The sequence below is a fragment of the Panthera tigris genome, chromosome A3 (genome assembly GCF_018350195.1).
Source record: "Panthera tigris isolate Pti1 chromosome A3, P.tigris_Pti1_mat1.1, whole genome shotgun sequence".
Lineage (NCBI taxonomy): Eukaryota > Metazoa > Chordata > Mammalia > Carnivora > Felidae > Panthera > Panthera tigris.
The window spans coordinates 95,792,003-95,810,230 of NC_056662.1; the positions used below are offsets into that span (position 1 = coordinate 95,792,003).

General features: G+C 35.4%; 1 pseudogene; it reads right to left on the reverse strand.

The window, feature by feature from the left end:
- Positions 1-557: 557 nt before the first annotated feature.
- The window catches only part of LOC102950582, a 43,733-nt pseudogene continuing 26,062 nt past the window's right edge, over positions 558-18,228 (reverse strand).

Sequence of the window (18,228 nt, forward strand, 5' to 3'; positions counted from 1 at the left end):
GTCTGGAAGGATTACCAAGATAAAGAGGAAGAACACATTACAAACAAAGAGATGAACAGAGAAAATTTCTTGAACGAGGGAAAGAGCAAGAGAACTTGTTACATAAAATAAGCATCTCCTGCCTCCATCCACAGCACCGTTGGTTGGGGATTACTATCTGAACTGTGCCTCTGTGGCACTGTGTTACTCTGGAGGGTAGCGTCCTTTAGACGGGTGTGGGGTGGACACTACTAGCCCTGGGTTTTTTTCACCCAACAGCTTCTCCAAACTCAAGGAATCAATGCTTTGCCAATTCTTAATTTTTTATTCTTGGGTTTTGTATTTTGCCATCTCCTCCTTCACCAACACTTATTTTCAATATTTAAAATATTAACCACACACATTTCTCTCTACTTTGATCTGTATCTTTTAAAATATTTCTAGTTCTTTATGCCTATCCATGTATCTATTGGGAGATGAGAAAGAATGTGAAAAGGCCAGAACCAGCCATCAGGAGGGTCAATTACGAACAATGAACTTTTATGTAAATAGCCTTTAATCCCAAGATGTATGCACTTTCAGAAGAACTCTAACATCTGGTCTGTTTGGCAAAAGTAAAGCTGAGAATAGAAGCCATAACCCCGGGTAATTTTGGAAGTAGCTTTGTTTTGTGTATGTAATTTGGCTGTAGCATCTATCAGAAGAGAGTAGGGGAAATGTACTGCAGGAAGAACAGCAGTAGCCCTTCTGAGGAGCTCAGTGCCCAACTCCGCAATGGAAACCTCTCCTGCTTTGGGGAAGGATTTGGAGAGCTTTTTCAGAATCCTGCAACATGAAGTGAAGGGTTAAAGCTTGTTGAAAGAGGCCTCTTCAGATGAAAGAAAAGAGAGAGAATGATACCAAGGCAAGGAAGAGGATGCAAATGCAGATTGGGAATGCTGTCTTCAGAACCAGTCTTCCCAGCCTTGAAGCCCTCAGTTTTTACACTGTCAGGCAGTGAGTAAAGAAAGGGAAAGGATCTTCCTCTTGGCAGCTCAGGCTGCCATAACAGAATACTGTACATTGGGTGACTTAAATAACAGAAATGTGTATTCTCACAATTAGGAGGCTGGAAATCCAAGGGCCAGGTACAGACTAATTTGGTTTCTAGTGTGGGCTCTCTTTGGACTTGCAGAGGACCATCATCTGGTGTTTTCAAATGGCAGAGAGACAGGTCACAGCAAGCTCTCAGGTGTCTTTTTTCTATAAGGGAACTAAACCCATCACTAGGGTCCCACCCCCATAATGTCATTGAAACCTAATTACCTCTCAAAGGCCTGATCTCTAAATATCCTATCACTGTGGTTATTGCTGCAACAAAAAAACAGTGTGTGTATGTCTGTGTGTGATGATACACCACTGATTTCATAGTAACCCTGAACTAAATAAAAGATGTCTATTTAGTGATGCTGCCTCTAACTAATCATTTGACATCAAACAGATCAGTATAATTCTGTCGACTGCTCTGTGAAATGACAATTAAAATACATGATCGCCTATAAACTGCAGAATGTCAAAATAGCTTGACTTCCTCAATCTATCTGCAGGGAACAATCAAAGTGGGCACTTAAACAATAATTAGAAGCTATAGGAATTATAAATTTCCTCTCAGAGTCCTACAGATGATTGGCTTGTTTTGAGAGTTGTTTGGGATTGTTTTTCTCCTTTTTTTTCCTGTCACGATAGCTAATTTAATGGAAGCTGGGTGTGCATATATCTGAAATCTCTTATCTGACTCTTAGCATCTTTAGCATCTCATACTACAAGTTGATTTTCTTTTTTTTTTTTTTTATAAAATTATTATTTTTTTATTTAAGTAGGCTCCACATGTAATGTGGGGCTTGGACCCACAACCCTGAGATTAAGAATTGCATGTTCCACCAATTGAGCCAGCCGGGTGCCCCTACAAGTTGATACTATACTTTTTCAGTGACACCAGCAGCACTTAGCTTTGTGGCCTCCACAGAAGGGGGTTTTATCAGTGATGGAAACAAGTCAGGTTTCTCCCAGCTGATTTCTGCCAGGGATGTTATTTACCATATACCCAAGCTGTACTGTTCCTCTGGGATTATGTCTAGGTGTTTCCCCTTTGGAGCTATCAACATATGTGGACAAAATCTCAAATATCTGTATGTAGGAAATAAGTTTGGAGGTATGTATGCTAGAACTTCAAATTCTTTATGGAAGAGACAATGTCCTCATTCTTAAACCATTTCTTAGATCTCATTCCTCTGACCCTAGAAGTCCAGCATTTCAAGATTGGGCCTAAATTTTCAAATTTCTGTGTTCAACAATGGTAACTTGTATTTATTACTATTATTATTATTATTATTATTATTACTATTATTATTATTATTTCATCATTGTCATAATGATCATCATCGCATCCTCTCTGGAAGATTCATAAGCTCACAAATTACAAGGCAGGTCTATAACATTGTGAGACATTATAATATAGGCACTTAATATTTGAATTTGTGTGAAAGTTAAAAGCATGTGATTGAAATAAATGAGACTAACATTTTTACCTCAGAGAAGTAATTTAATTTTGCAGGTGTAAACCTTACTATTTACAAGAAAAAAGGGTATCTAGACATGGAAACCCAATATCTTGCTTTTCGGGGGTTGTTTTTATTTTTGTACTGAGAGTTAAAAGTGAAGTTAAACTATTCCATACCCTCATTTATTAACAGTAGACCACAATACTGTCTCATGTAGATTTCATTAATTTATTTGCTAATATTAGGGCCAGAGGCTGAGATTCTATAGGATTTGCAAAAAAGCCACATTTGAATTAGCATAGGATTAGGAATTGCCTCCGGGATTGATATTAGAGAAATTTTCCTTAAGACCAGTTACTATTCAACAAATATGAAGCTATCAACCCTACTGTTTTGGAATATATTGGGGGTTCCCAAATTTTCTTGTTTATTTTCTTTACCCATAACTAATGTTTCTTAACACTTATCTGACAGTTTAGCCTTTATCCAATTTCTAAGGCCAGTACTGAAGGGGTTAAGGCCTCCTCAACCTGATTCTAAGGAATTCAATGTTGCCACCTTTTACAGGTTGCCCCTGACTTGTAAGTACCCAAGTACTGATTACCATGCCTTGCTTCCTTCCTAGAACTTAAGCTTCAGCTCAGGCTCTACTGGTTAAAACAGGGTTTGTTTGTTTTGTTTTATTTCCTCAAATGCTTGAGGTTCTGTCTTTATAAACTATACATTACCCAAATTTCTCTTCAGTATCCAGTTTCTGATGGCTGCTGCCTATGAGCTGCTTAAAATTTCCTTAATGCTAACTGCTTATCTCCATCTTGAATGGTCAAGATTCTCAAATCTATTAGATGCCTAAACACACCTACTACCTCTTGTAGATATCTTTATCTGTGACCAAACAGATTGATTCTTATCCTGCTCCTTGTGCTGTGATTCTCACCACACCTTCAATCTTGTCTAGCTTCCCAGTGCCATGGTCTCCTCCATGCGTCTGTGTGATTCCAGTTTCCAACCACTGCCAAACCACCCCATTCTCTTGCACTTAATAAGAACTTGCCTTAAATAGCCATGTTCTGAGGTATAAATGTACTTCATACTCCATATACATATTCTGCTGAAATTACTCTGAATAGAAACTTAGGATATGTAGGCAAATTTGTGTTAGATTCGGGGTGGACTAAAGAAGAGGAAGTTAAACTGTATCTTGGCACATGGAACTCCAGCATAGAATTACTCTTTTATTTTTGCTTTTTAAGTTTATTTATTTATGTTGAGAGAAAGAGAGAGAGTACAAGAGGGGAGGACAAAGGGAGAGAGAGAGAGGGAGAGAGAGAGAGAGGGAGAGAGAGAGAATCTCAAGCAGGCTCCACATTGTCAGTGCAAAGCCCAAAAACCATGAGATCATGACATGAGACGGAATCAAGAGTCCGATGCTTAAAGAGTGAGCCACCAAGGCGCTCCAGAATTAATTTTTTTTTTAAATTTTTTTCTTTAATGTTTATTTATTTTTGAGAGACAGAGAGAGACAGAGTATGAGCGGGGGAGGGGCAGAGAGAGAGACACACACACAGAAGCAGAAGCAGGCTCCAGGCTCTGAGTTGTCAGCACAGAGCCTGATGCAGGGCTCGAACTCACAAGCCATGAGATCATGACCTGAGCTGAATTCGGACGTTTAACCGACTGAGCCATACTGGCGCCCCAAATTTTTTTAACTTCACATACCCAAATCACTGCCATTCCCTACTTTAATTCTTTGCATGATGCATTGCTGAGAACATGATCCTGTGTCCCTTTATGGCAGCCTATGATTACATTAATCCCAAAGAGTGTGTCTCAGTACTGTTTGGGACTTCAAATTCACATTCCTATCTTGGTGAATTGGGGGGGGGTCATTAATAAGCCAAGATGACTCATTACTTGTTAATTAAACCAAGGGGTAGTAAAGAACAGAGTGACTTACTGAGCAATTTTTTTTTTTTTTTTAGATTCACTCTTAATCTTGTCCTTTTGATCCTCATTCTTCACTTTAAGACAAGAAAGCGATTGACAAGACGTCTTCTTCCTGATGCTGCCAAGTTGAATTTAGCCTTTTCTTGGACCTCTCCTCCAGGAAACTTTCAGACCCAACAATTAAATGTTTGTCAAGGGAATGAAAACACATGTGAAGTAAATCATTTAAAGATAAATGGAAGGTTGTTTTTTCACTTACAAATCCTTTTTAATTCTAAAAGTTTTATTCAGTATGGTGTTGTCATCTCATAGTCCTGATAACTCTATTCTAGCATTGACCATATCACAACTTCTATGTTTGGGTGTGTTTGTATGATCACCATGTTAGCGATTTAATGTCATGTGACAGCTTTGTACAGAGTTACTGGGAGGAGAAAATACATATTAAAGAATTTCTAACATCAAGTAGTTTCCTTCCAGGGATGTACTTTACTTTAGTGTCTACTGGACGGATTTTTCTGGAGGTTCCCACAGCACACAAAACTGACATTCAGGGACCTTCTCATTTTTCTATTTCAGTGATACATAGAAAAATGGTAAAAACAAAAACAGTGTCTGAGATAACTTTTTTTCACTCTAAACATCCTTCTTCCTAATTATGGCTACTTATCACCTCCTTACTTCCCATGAATGCCTAGCCTGAGTACAATTACAATGTAACCTTGATATAAGCCAGTACCTATTCTATGCCTTCCTGACAAATAGTAGGTTTTCATATACCACCTTAGACCAGTGTGGAAATGATCTCACATGTTTTATTTATATTACTGTATTTTAATCACCTTCTAACTTTGTCTCCCTAAAGTGTCTATAAACTGCATGATGGCAGGACTAACTACAAGCTGGCTTCGTATGTCTGCTCCCTTATGATAAATGAATTATTATTCTCAATTTACCAGTCCACTGTAGGAGTTATGTACATGCTCACGCTCACTCTTTACCATGGTCTCCCCATGACTTGGTCCTCAGTCATATCGCTTGTTTTGACCAACATAATGTTAAGGGACAAAAACATGAGTAGCCTCTGGAAATGTGAATGTAGGATTGACCTTGTGCTCTTCTCTTCTTTTTGCCATCATCCAAGGATGATGAGTGATAATTGAAGTAGGCCTAGGAAATAATCAGAGCTAGGTGTCAAATCTAGTTAAACCTAGCCAAGATCAGCTAAACCTGAGATGATTTGTAGACATATGTGATAGAGAAATAAATACTTTTTATTGAAATCACTGAGATTTTCTGGTGGTTTATTTTGTAGCATTATATTTACAATGTAAGTTTACAATTTATAATAATTATAATGTTTAAGATATAGTAGGCACTTAAATGTTTGCTGAATATGAACTATAACTATTAAACACTTTAATGACCAAGTAACTATTAACTGTCATTTAAAAAGAACCTATCAAATAAACACATGCAAGCACATACGCATACACATAGTTTGGCTGCTACACTCAATTACCATGACCACAGGTGGGAGTTTTTAAGAAAACTAATAAATGCATCATAATATATCTCCATCAGCTGGCCAAGTACTAACCGAACCCATTAAATAAAGAAGATGACATATATTTCCTATTATTGTGGAGAAATAAATACAGTTAAAATGACAGAAGTGAAATGGTGAAATAGCATTTTTAAAACTCGTGGGATTTAGGTAGGCGAAGGAGAAGAGCAGTCATTCTAGACAGAGTGAGGAACATAAAAGAAAGGTGTCAAGCAGTAGAGAGTGACTTAATGTGGGAGGAGAAAAGGTTTATACTGGAAGGTAGATCAAAATAAAAATAAGATACATTTGCATAATTTGAGTACAATAAGACACTGGGGGACACCGAAAGTCAACTAGGATTCTGAAAATGGTATGTACGAAAACAGGAAATCTTGGGCCACAGAGTGATGTAGTGAAAGAAAACTTGTTCTAGCAGGAGTACTAGAGTTGTTTGAAAAGGAGAAAATTACAGTCACAGAGCCAAGGTGATAAGTGGTGACCTTCCATAAAGCCTGGCTTCATAACCTGGGATTTCATTTTACACTGCTGAAGAAAATGTGTATGTTCTCCAAAGTTATCACTTTCTCCATAATGCAAATACTGAAGTGAGTTTAGAAAGTCAAGCAGCAGGATACCGCATTATTAGGAAGAACAATCCTTCAGTATACCCTTTCAGCCAGATTCTTTTCTCTGAAATATATTCATTATTTGAGTCACTGGTATTAAAGACCACATTTACCCAGTGGATGAAGAATTCATTTAAACTATTCTTCAAGGAAATTGAAAAAAAAAGTTTTTTTTTTTTAATTTTTATTTTTTATTGCCATGTATTAGGAGCTGTGGGTTGCTACTTCAGTGCTTTACTCATTTTTTTTAATGTTTATTTATTTTTGAGACAGAGAGAGACAGAGTATGAATGGGGGAGGGCCAGAGAGAGAGGGAGACACAGAATCTGAAGCAGGCTCCAGGCTCTGAGCTGCCAGCACAGAGCCCGACACGGGGCTCGAACTCACAAGCTATGAGATCATGACCTGAGCCGAAGTCGGACGCTTAAGCGACTGAGCCACCCAGGCGCCCCTTTACTCATTTTTTAAGGATGACTGTGGGCTGAGATTGTGGAGGTTGTAACTCAACTATAAACATTAAAACTTACACACAGTTATCCATGTTTGTAACATGAAAGTGATATAGCTGTTGCCAGCAAATTACGGGTTATTAATTGCTGGGGGAAAAAAAGAAAGAAAGAAAACTATAAGAACCTGAGTTGATTCAATTACCTCATATTTAGCATTATTTTCTGCATGTACATGCTTAAAAATGCTACATGAAAATGTTAGAACTTGATAGAGGTACATTTTTCAACCTGTTACCAATGCCTATGTCTATGCATTCATTATGGTTCTGCTAAGTCGCCTCGGTTAGTTAATTTCAAATATACTTTTACAATGATACAGAATTTTAGAGCTGGAAGGGACCTCAGAGAAACCTCATCTCATTGTGTCATTTTCTGAAATGGAAATGGTTGTCTAAGTAGGGACTGCCATGAGGGGGGTGCTCTGGAAAGCTTATTTTGGGGTTTCTTATGGTACTACTGCCCACCTATCAGTCAAAGGCTCACAATCATCTAGGTCTCTCTCTCTCTCTCTCTCCCTCTCACCTGCTATTCATTCTAAAAGTGAAATGCCCATTGTTTCTGACTCCCCTTCAAAGTTCCTTTTGAAATACTCTAATTTAAACCTCCACTGCCTCTCACCTGGACAATTTTAATAATCTCACAATACACCTGGACAATTTTAATAATCTCACAATACATTTCTGTGCCTATTTTCTCCTTTTCCATCCATCTTAAACATTGTACTTCCTGAAAAATCATCCCTTATTATATAACTCCTGATTAAAAATATAAACTCTTAATCTCATTACATGTCAAATAAAATTCAAAGTTAGTAATATTCATAGCACTATTTGATATGACCCCAGTCCATTTCTCCAATCTTATGTCTAATAAATACAGAGAACTAACTATGAGCAAGATACTGCTTATTGGACAAATATGCCTCATAGTTTCCAATTTTTGCAATATCTTACAGCACTAGAACTTATAATTTTAAGTAAAAGAATATACTTATAAATGTAAGAACACTTACAATTCTAACTCTGAACAATAAAAAATAGCTTCATTTATATTTAATACCATCTGGGATAGAAAAGCTACATTTTTGTATGTAAAAATGTATATATTTATATGTATGTGTGTGTGTGTGTGTAACCTAATATAAAAATTACCATCATAAATGGTTCCAATTTTTGGAACATTTTTATATTTTGAAAATTAATTTGAATAGAATTCTTCCAAACTAAAAAAAAAAATAGTTATAGTAATTACACCATCCCAAATGTTGCTATCTTTACATTAAAAATTTATCTCCTTTTAGTACTAATTTTGATGGAGAATTTCAAAACTTTCTCAAATTTCATTTGATATTCCATTGCTTACATTATATCACAATGATGTCTTTCCTTTGAGAAGTCAATTTCTTTTATAAGCTAGTTAATATTTATCAAATGATATCACAGCATTGTGCCTTTTAATCATGACCTCTTGCTCAGACATGGCAAGAAGACCATTGTCATGGTTAAGAGCTTAGACTCCACAAGCTGATTGTTTAAATTAATAAACATTGCTCTCCCTTAGTAGTTTCATGAATTTAGCAAACTCTGTAACTTCTAGATTCCTCAGTTTCTCATATAAAAATGGGAATGATACCCCATAAGTTTTTTGCAAAGATGAACTAAGATTATACATACATGGACCTCCAAAGAAAATCTGATTTAGAAAAATCATTCAGTAAGTACTAGCTATTATTATTATTCACTACTACCTGACCTCCAACTTTATATTAACTGTCAAATATCCCCTTAAGCTGTTTTATTCTCAAGCTCTATTTGAAAACCATAACATTTATTAGAAACTTTCTAAAGATCTTTGGCACTAAATTTTAGTTAAATGGAATGGGATTTACATACTATTTTAATAATAGTACGTCAAGTAAGTAACTGTTGTAAGAATACAACAATTATTTTGGATTATTGAAAGTGGGAGTTAATGCCTCTCGGAGCAGATTTCCTAAAATTAGAGTCTGTTGAAGAATTTTGACCTCCTAATCTTCAAGATTAATCTCCTACTTAGCTGGGACTTTGAATGATTTCAAGAAGAAATCAGAGGCTTCATAAAATTTTTTGTCTGGGTATTGTCTTTGTATCTGTCAGGTTTGTACTTGATATTGGAGATTAACCCTTTGTAGTGCAGACACAGTCTACTCAAGCTGTCTTTGTTGATAAAAAAGGAAAGGTACCTTTAACTCTACTTCAGTGGTTATTAAATGTTACTATACATCAGAATCACCGAGGGCTTATTAAAATAATAAATTATTTTGGTTCTGTAATTTTTGAGTGAAGCTGGAAAATCTGCATTTCTAAGAAATTCCTATGTGATGTTGATACTGTTATCTGGGAACCACATTTTCAGGAAAACTGCTCTACTTCACTCAAAATTGTCCACTTACCTTCACGTCACTATCTCCTCTTTATTATTCTTCCTCTTCATTATTCTCTTTTCATTATTGTTGCTCTCTCTGCTTAGGAAAGAGCTTGGGCTTCTGGTGCACACATTCAACAACAGGTACTAGAATTTATTGAAATATACCATGCTTCAGACATGGTAGAATCAGATGCAATTTAGAATAATACTTTTCCCAGGCAGGCTTATTTTCCAAGACTCATCCTCTCCACTCCCTTGATTATGTATTCTCTGGCTAATCGATGCTGTTTTGATTTTCCTCCCTTCTTAACTCACAAACTAGTACTTACTAGCTCATTGTGTATCATTATTCATTGTTACTTCCCCTGGGATATTTCTGTCTGCAAGACCTGATTACTAACTTTTAGAGAGTAGAAGACTTTGTCTTATATATCTTCTGTTTCAGCATGATCTTCAGCAAGTAGATTTTACTTTTAAATATGTGCTGATTTGTTTATCAAAATTCTTCTGTTAGAGCTTTTCATGATATCAACTAATGCAAAGGCAAAATCTATAGCATTAATTGGTAGGACTGCCAGATTCAGCAAATAAAAATGCAAGACTCAAGTTTAAATTTTAGATAAACAAAAATAATTTTTAGTATAATTATGTCTCATGGAATATTTGGTACATACTTATAGTAAAAGATCATTTTGTTTTCTGACATTTAAACTTAATTGAGCATGCTATATTTTATCTGGCAACCCTTTTCGTAGATCTTCAGAACTTCTTTTTCAAAACTTCATTAATACGGTCATTTGAACATATTTTGCTCTTAGAAATAGCTCTTCTATCGTACTTCACCATACCTTAGCATTGTAATTTTGTGTAATACACCTTATCTCTCTGAGCTTTACTTGACTCATCTAATCAATGAAGATAATAGTTGTAATTGTTCAAGCAAGTAGATCATAATTTCTCCAGTATTTTAACATAAATACTTAGTAGGATTATACACATATGGTGACCATTAATATATTTGTGAACTGGTCATCTAGCAAAGATCTAAGCTAATGTAATTCAAATAGTACATGCCATATATTACATTTCAGGCCAATGGTAGATACTTTTAAGGTATATTTATTCCCTCAGGAAGCTTAATGAAGTGGCAAGCTTTTAAATGTATAAGATCTAGTTTAAGAAATAGGTCATTAATAATTTTAGAGCTCCTGGGTCCACTAGCCACAGAGTCTGGAGCCAAGTCAGCTGGTGAAGAGGGATAGTGAAAAGCCAGACCTTGGGTATTCCCCTGGATTAGGCTCCTTCTGACTAGACAGGTCCCACCACTATGTTTTTCATGCCCCCATCACCATGACCACAGAGCTGCAGTTAATGAAATTAGACTCTGGTGATAATAGTTTAAGCTGGCCCCACTGGCAGAGAACAAGGAATCTGACCACAGGTGTGGTCTGAGAGCTTTAATTTCTCTAAATCATATTAAAATAAGTAATTAATGTTCTGATGCTAAAAACTTATTCGTTAGTTAACAGGTGTCTGGAGTGAGTCCTCAGGAAATTGGAATTTAGAAAACAGGTTCCTGAAAGGATTCTAGGGACACCAATAAATATATATATGAGCACCAAAGACAGAATTTACTACCCATCACTATTTTTTCAAGTCTCTTTCTCTCCCAGAAATATGGGCAATCATTTGTTTAAATCCTAAGGAGAAAAAGCAGAAAGTTCATCAACTCTGACCTGTTGTATTTGCTTGATGCCCAGATACTGACCTAAATTTCTTTCAGTTTCTGAATCTCACACCTGTGTCTGCAAATATGAACTCTGTGGTCCTGGTATATTTTACCCCTCTTTAAAGGAATGTGAATGGTCCTACTTTGTGCTTTACTTGCCTTGCAAGGAGACCTGTAAATGTTTAAAGGTCTGAAAAGTATCCTGTGTTCAAACTGTGATGCTTTAGTAAATAATAAATGAGGATTTCTTAACTATTTGCAATTATTATGCAGCCTAGAGAAAGTTTTTGGCTGGTTTATTAGGGTTTGCAAGTTTCTTCGTATTGCTTCAAATCATGTATTTATTCTCTGTTGGTGAACTAACCATTATTTTCTTCCTTTTTTTGTTCCTGATGTCAAATATGCTTCTCAGTTGGGCTGTATTTGCCAACTCTCTTTCATGTTATCTTTCTAGATGTGTTTGTTAATGTAAAATTATTTGCTCTCCAAGTGTGTTCTGCTTTGTCTTTTCTCTCATCATATTTTTAAGATTTTTTGTGTTATAAAATTATACTAAGTCAGGCAATGGATATGCCCATGCCTTCTCATTTAAGAAATGGCTACATGCAAGCACTTATCCTGTATAATTTTATTTTGTGACATGCATATTTGTTCACAGCAAAAACTTGGTCAAAAAAATTTTAATCATTTTGCCACCCATTCCTTAAATTGAACACAGCTCCAAAGTTGGTGTTTTGAAAATAAAATGAAACAAAAACAAAAACGAAAGGCTCTTAGCTCTCAGCAATAAATGTAGCATGAAATAAAAGAGAATGTAAAAAGGTAAAGTGTGTGTTGCCGAGAGAGGAGAGAGATTTTTAATTTGACACTTACCAATAGCCCTAAATGACAAAGGTCAAATAAACATCAATAGAATTTAAAAAATTAATTTTAAAAAGGTTTCATTTACATGCAATAAAATCCACCCATTTTAACAAGTGCTGGCAAGGATGTGGAGAAAAGAGAACCCTTGTGTACTACTGGTATGTATGTAAATTGGTACAACCACTGTGGAAAACAGTATGGAGGTTCCTCAAAAAATTAAAAGGGGAAAGATCATACAATACAGTAATTCAACTACTGGGTATTTATCCAAGGAAAATGAAAATACCAATTTGAAAAGACATATACACTCCTATGTTTATTGCAGCATTATTTGAATAGCCAAGATATGGAAGCAACCTAAGTGGTTGTTAGCAGGTGAATGGATAAAGAAGATGCGACATACACACACACACACACACACACACACACACACACACACACACACTGGAATATTACTTAGCCATAAAAAAGAAAGGTATTACCATTTGCAACAACATGGATGGACCTTGAGGGCATTATGTTAAGTGAAATAAATCAGACAGAAAACAGCAAATACCATATGATTTCACTTACATGTGGAACAAAAAAACAAAACAAACATACAAATAAAACAGAAAAGAATCATCAATACAGAGAACAAACTGGTGACTGTCAGATGAGTAGGGTTTGCGGGGATGGGCAAAATAGCTGAAGGAGATTAAAAGGTACTAACTTTCAGTTATAAAAGAAATAAGTCATGGGGATTAAAAGTACAGCAAATATAATGCAGTTAATATTGTAATAATGTTGTATGATGACAGCTACACTATTATGGTGAGCATAGCATAATGTAAAGAATTACTGAATCACTATATTGTATACCTGAAACAAATATAACATTGTATGTCAGCTATACTTCAATAAATTCAGCCAGTTTAAATATAAAGTTAGATAATTTTTTTTAAATGTACACTCAGGTAACCATCATCAATATATTACTATCACCCCCAAAATATCCCTATTGACCCTTTGTGGTCATTCCTATCCTTGCCACTGTGATCCCAAGCAACAATTAATTTGCTTTCTTTCATTGTAGTTTTTGGCACTTGTCTGATGACAAAGTATATTAAGCTTCTTTTCATGTATGCATTTGCATCTGGTATTTTTCTTGGTAAATATATTCTCAAACTGTTTGCCCATTTTATAAAAATCAGTTGTTTGTATAGTTACTATTGTTGCAAGAACCTTTTTCTAAAAATAGATTTTGGATATGAATTCCCTGAGTAACACATATTTCGCAACTATTTTCTTGGATGTCTTGACTTTACATTTTTGTAACAGTGTCTTTCAGAGTGAAGTGTTTTAATTTTAAGGAAAAGTCTAAGATTTTTCTTGCATATTTGTGTTTCTCCTCATTTTTAAGTAAAAATTTTTATATCATGTGAAGTAACACTTGAGGTCCATTCTCTTCCAATGTACATATCTACTGTTCCAGCAACATTTGTTGAAAAAATATCTTTTCTCTCTTGAGTTTGGTTAAAAGCAATTGTTCACACAGTGTGCATGTATCTCTGTTTCATTGATTTATCCTCATGCCAATGCAATGCTGTCTTGATTATTGTAGTTTTATAGCAAATCTTGAAATCAGGGAGACATATTCTGTTCTTCTTTTTCAAAACTGATATGGCTGTTTTAGGTATTTGTATTTTCATATACATTTGATATTCAGCCTCTCATTTTCTTCAAAATGTTGTTGGAGTTTTGGATTTCATCATAATTTATACATCAATTTGAGAATTTCCATCTTATATAAGTTGGTTTTTAATTTTTCTCAGCAAAGTTTCTTTTTTGTATGTTTTATATTTAAGTCTATGTACTTCACGTTTTTGGTGAAAACATAAAAGATATTTGGAAAATTTAATTTACAATTTCCTTGTTAGTATATAGAAACACTACTATTAGATATTGATTTTAAGTCTTGTAAGTATACTAGTCTCCTACTAGTTCTGGTAGCATTGTTATAAACACTAGGATTTTCTATTTATTTTTGCGAATAAAGAAGGTTATCAGGTAGCCCACTCTTTTTTCAAAGTTTCCCTCACCTCTTCTTGCAGCCTTCTGGGGATACCTACCTTAATCTTGAGTCCCTTGTTCTTGTCATTAAACAAGTATGCTGTTTGGAGCCCATCATTACTTTTGCAGACCTCAAGAGAAGAATCACTTCTTATTTGCTGGTTTTTATTGCTTGATGTTGGCCCCGCAAGTTTTACCCATCAGTGGAGCTCTGATAATGCAGAAAGGTGTGTCAGATCCTAGTTTTTCCACTGCATCAGTCCTTTGGGTTTGTTGTTGTTGTTGTTGTTGTTGTTAGTTTTATTTTTATTTAGTAAGCATTTTTTAATTTGGGAAATAATTAACACAGTACAAAATTGACCATTGTAAGTGTACAACTCAGTTGTTTTTAGTGTATTTAAAATGTTGTGCATTGATTACCACCGGCAAATTCTTGTACATTTTGATTACTCCTCTCCCCCTATAAAATCCCATGCACCCATTAGCGGTAACTACGTTTACCCACCTCCACTAAGGCCTTGACAACCACTGATCTACCTTCTGTCTCTATGGATTTGCCTATTCTGTACAGCTCATATAAAGGAAATAATATCATATGTGGCATTTTTTTACTGGCTTATTTCATGGAGTATGATGTTTTCAAGGTTCATCCATGTTGTAGCACTTATGAGTACTTCATTCCTTTTTATGGATGAAAAATATTCCATTGTATAAATTGTAATCAGAGGGTGGATTGTGCAAGAATCCAGGTCATCTATTTTTTGGTGAATATTTTTGACTCTCACAATCTGTACAATACAGAAGAAGTGAGGCTACATGAATTCTGCAGCTAAATTATAAATATGCCATAATTTTTTGCCTTTGCTTTAGGATGCTTGCTCTTAAAAACCAGCCACCATCCTATAAAGAAGCTTGAAGAGTCCATGGGAGAAATGTTCATCCCCAGTGTGGCAACACTGAGAGAACACATACAGGCGTTCTGGCCAAAAACTCAGCTAAGACTTCAGCTGACATCTAGCATCAACTGCCAGACAAGACAGCAATGATATTTCCAGATGATCACAATAAAGGCTGAGACATCACCAGTGTTTGAGTTTTCCCAATGATGTTATGGAATACAAGCAGCCCATCTATAGTGTTCTCTCTCTGAATTTCTGGTTTGGAAATGCGATAAAATGTATTGTATACAATAAAATACAAAAATATGATTGTTTTATATTTCTAAGTTTGCTGTTTATTGGTATACAGCAATAATATCTTGAGCATCTTGCCTTACCTTTTTTTTTTTCAGTAATCGTCAGTGTATACAAATGAAAAGAGATTTTATGTTTATAAAAATATCCCTTCACAGCCAGCAACTTAAGAGTAAAAATCAGTGGTAGCAATTTTAAAAGACAAGGAGGAAAGGTTAAAGCAAGAAATAACAGGGTAACAAGAAACGAGGAAGGTGCAAATTCAACTTCCAAGGGATTCTAGCTTCCTCAGCAATTTTTAAAACATTGTCAAACTCCTCAGTGTTTATTGGAATGGTATAGATAATAATCCATTGTTTAACTTTATCTATTTATGTCATGGTACAATTTCTGTCCAGCTGAACTTTTGTATTTCATATATATGTGTATGCATGTGTGTGTGTGTGTATATATATGTATATCTATATATGTGTGTGTGTATATATGTATATATGTGTAAATATATGTGTATGTATATATGTGTATATATATGTATATATAGATACACACACACACACACACATCCTCTCTGCTTTTTTACCCTATTATTTTGACCACTACCTCTATTACATACACAATATTCCACTCAAAAAAAGGGCAAAGACAGGCTAAAAACTTCAGGTATTACTGAGTATGCCCCAAAAGGCTAGCAATCTGGTTGAGAAACTATGGATGGAAAGATAACTTCATATTAAAAATGAGGTGGGAAGAAAAGGGGAGGAGACTGGATGGATGGAATTTAGAAATATTTTTATAACAGAGCTTTAAAACATTTATCAATAGAAGTTCAGACTATAAAACAAAAATTCTGAGATACCTTGATCTAAGTGTAGATGGACATGTTTGAAATTATGGGTCAGTTTCCCCGCACATATCCTGGTAGTCCCAGAGACTCACAGATCTAGGAGTAATCTGTTTGAAAACAAAAACCACTGAATTAATCTATGCAGTCTTGTTTGGCTCCAACACTCACCTTATGGCTAATAAGCAATTACTAATACACAGGAGAATGAGCTGAAGTGCACATGAACTTGGGTGAAGTCTTGCAGACAAGCGGAATAGTTACCAGTATGCTTAATATGCTTTAAGTAAGAGAAGAATTCAAAGTTCCAAAATACGTGCCCATCTGCCCCATGCCCCATGACATCTGTCAGTAATGTTTACTGCCCAACAGAAATGGCACAATTGAAATTAAGTCTAGCAGGGATTACAAAGAACAAGTCAGTTTTAACCAAGCTCCATGTCTTGTCTAACAGACTGGTCTGCTGTGACAAGGATTCAGTAGACAGTGCTGAATTCCAGTAAGGCAGTGTAGTAGTCCCTTGTGACAGTCTTATCTGTAACTGGAAGGTGGTTAGGTAGAATAGAATCCAGTCCAATAACCATTCAAATGGTACTGGTTAACAGAGCACTGTCAATCTGAGTGATATTTCTGAAGTTTTGTCTCAGGGTTGCAACCTCCACCCTATCATATCCACATCAATGATTTAGATGACCATATGTAAATGTGTCAAAAGGAGAGACAAATATGCTAGATGACAGCATGAGGATTTCAAAAATCTCTGGCAAGCAGGAACAAGACATAATTCCAATAATATATGATTTAACAAATATTTACTTGAGCTGGTGAATCCAATACTATAAAGACTAGAAAAAAATATATTTTAGCAGATAAAAATCACTACAGATTTTGAGGCACAGTAAATTCAGTGTAAATTGGGACAGTGTAAACTAGAACACCATTTTTGGTGTTCACGTCCAATTTGGAACAATTCTTAAGGATGCAGCAAAGGATAAAGGAGTAAATTGAGCTTTGTAATAAAAGTTGTGTAATAGTATTTACGTAACAGATAAATAGTATCTATAAAATGGAATTCCATGCGGCATTGAAAATTCACTAAATAAAGCTACATGTAACAGTATTAATGAATCTCAAGAAATATATATTTAGTGAAAAAATTTCAAATTATAGAAAGAATATAATTTCACTTATACAATTTTCCAAAACTGTCAAAACTGTAATATATTGCTTCAGGATAAAAGTGTAGGTACTTATTTTTTAGAAAGAATGACAATCACATCCTAAAGGCCAGTAGATGCTTCTGATGAGCACGGAGTGAAGAGCATCAAAGAAGCATACACTAAATGTAAAAATATATTTTTTAAAACTGTGTGCTTGGTGAATGCATTTCACTGAAATGTTACCTTTTATTTCTCATGAATATTTAATAAATACACTTTTGCCACTTTCACTATTTGGTAATGGTAATTGTAAAAAACAATTGCTAAAATCTTAGGATGTCTAGAAACCTTGTTACATGACTTAATGATCAAACACCTTTTCGGGGTGAGGTTTTGTTAGGATAATTTCACCTCAGTTATTGGGAACTTATCTTAAGAAACCTACTTTGGTAACACAAGAGTTACCAAAAGGCATCTGAATAGCCACCGAAATCTTAGGAAAATGCAATATGACTCAGGATGTTGTGCAGGTCTGGGAACCTAGTGAACTCAGTATCCTTGCAGCATTTAGGACACACTGTCCCCACTCTAGATTTCCTCCACTGCAGGCCCCAGCTGATTTCTGCCTCTGCTTACTTTATACTACCACATACCTGGCTCTGCATGCCTTCCCACCTCCATCTAGATACCCTCAGAGAAAGCTTCTGATTGGCTGGGAGACAGGGTCCAATACAGACTGTCCCTGAAAAAAGGCCACTTCCTACATTTTGGGGAATCAGAACTTCTTTCAAGTCAAGCCCTCTCCTTTACCCACTTAGTAAAGCAGAGTCATC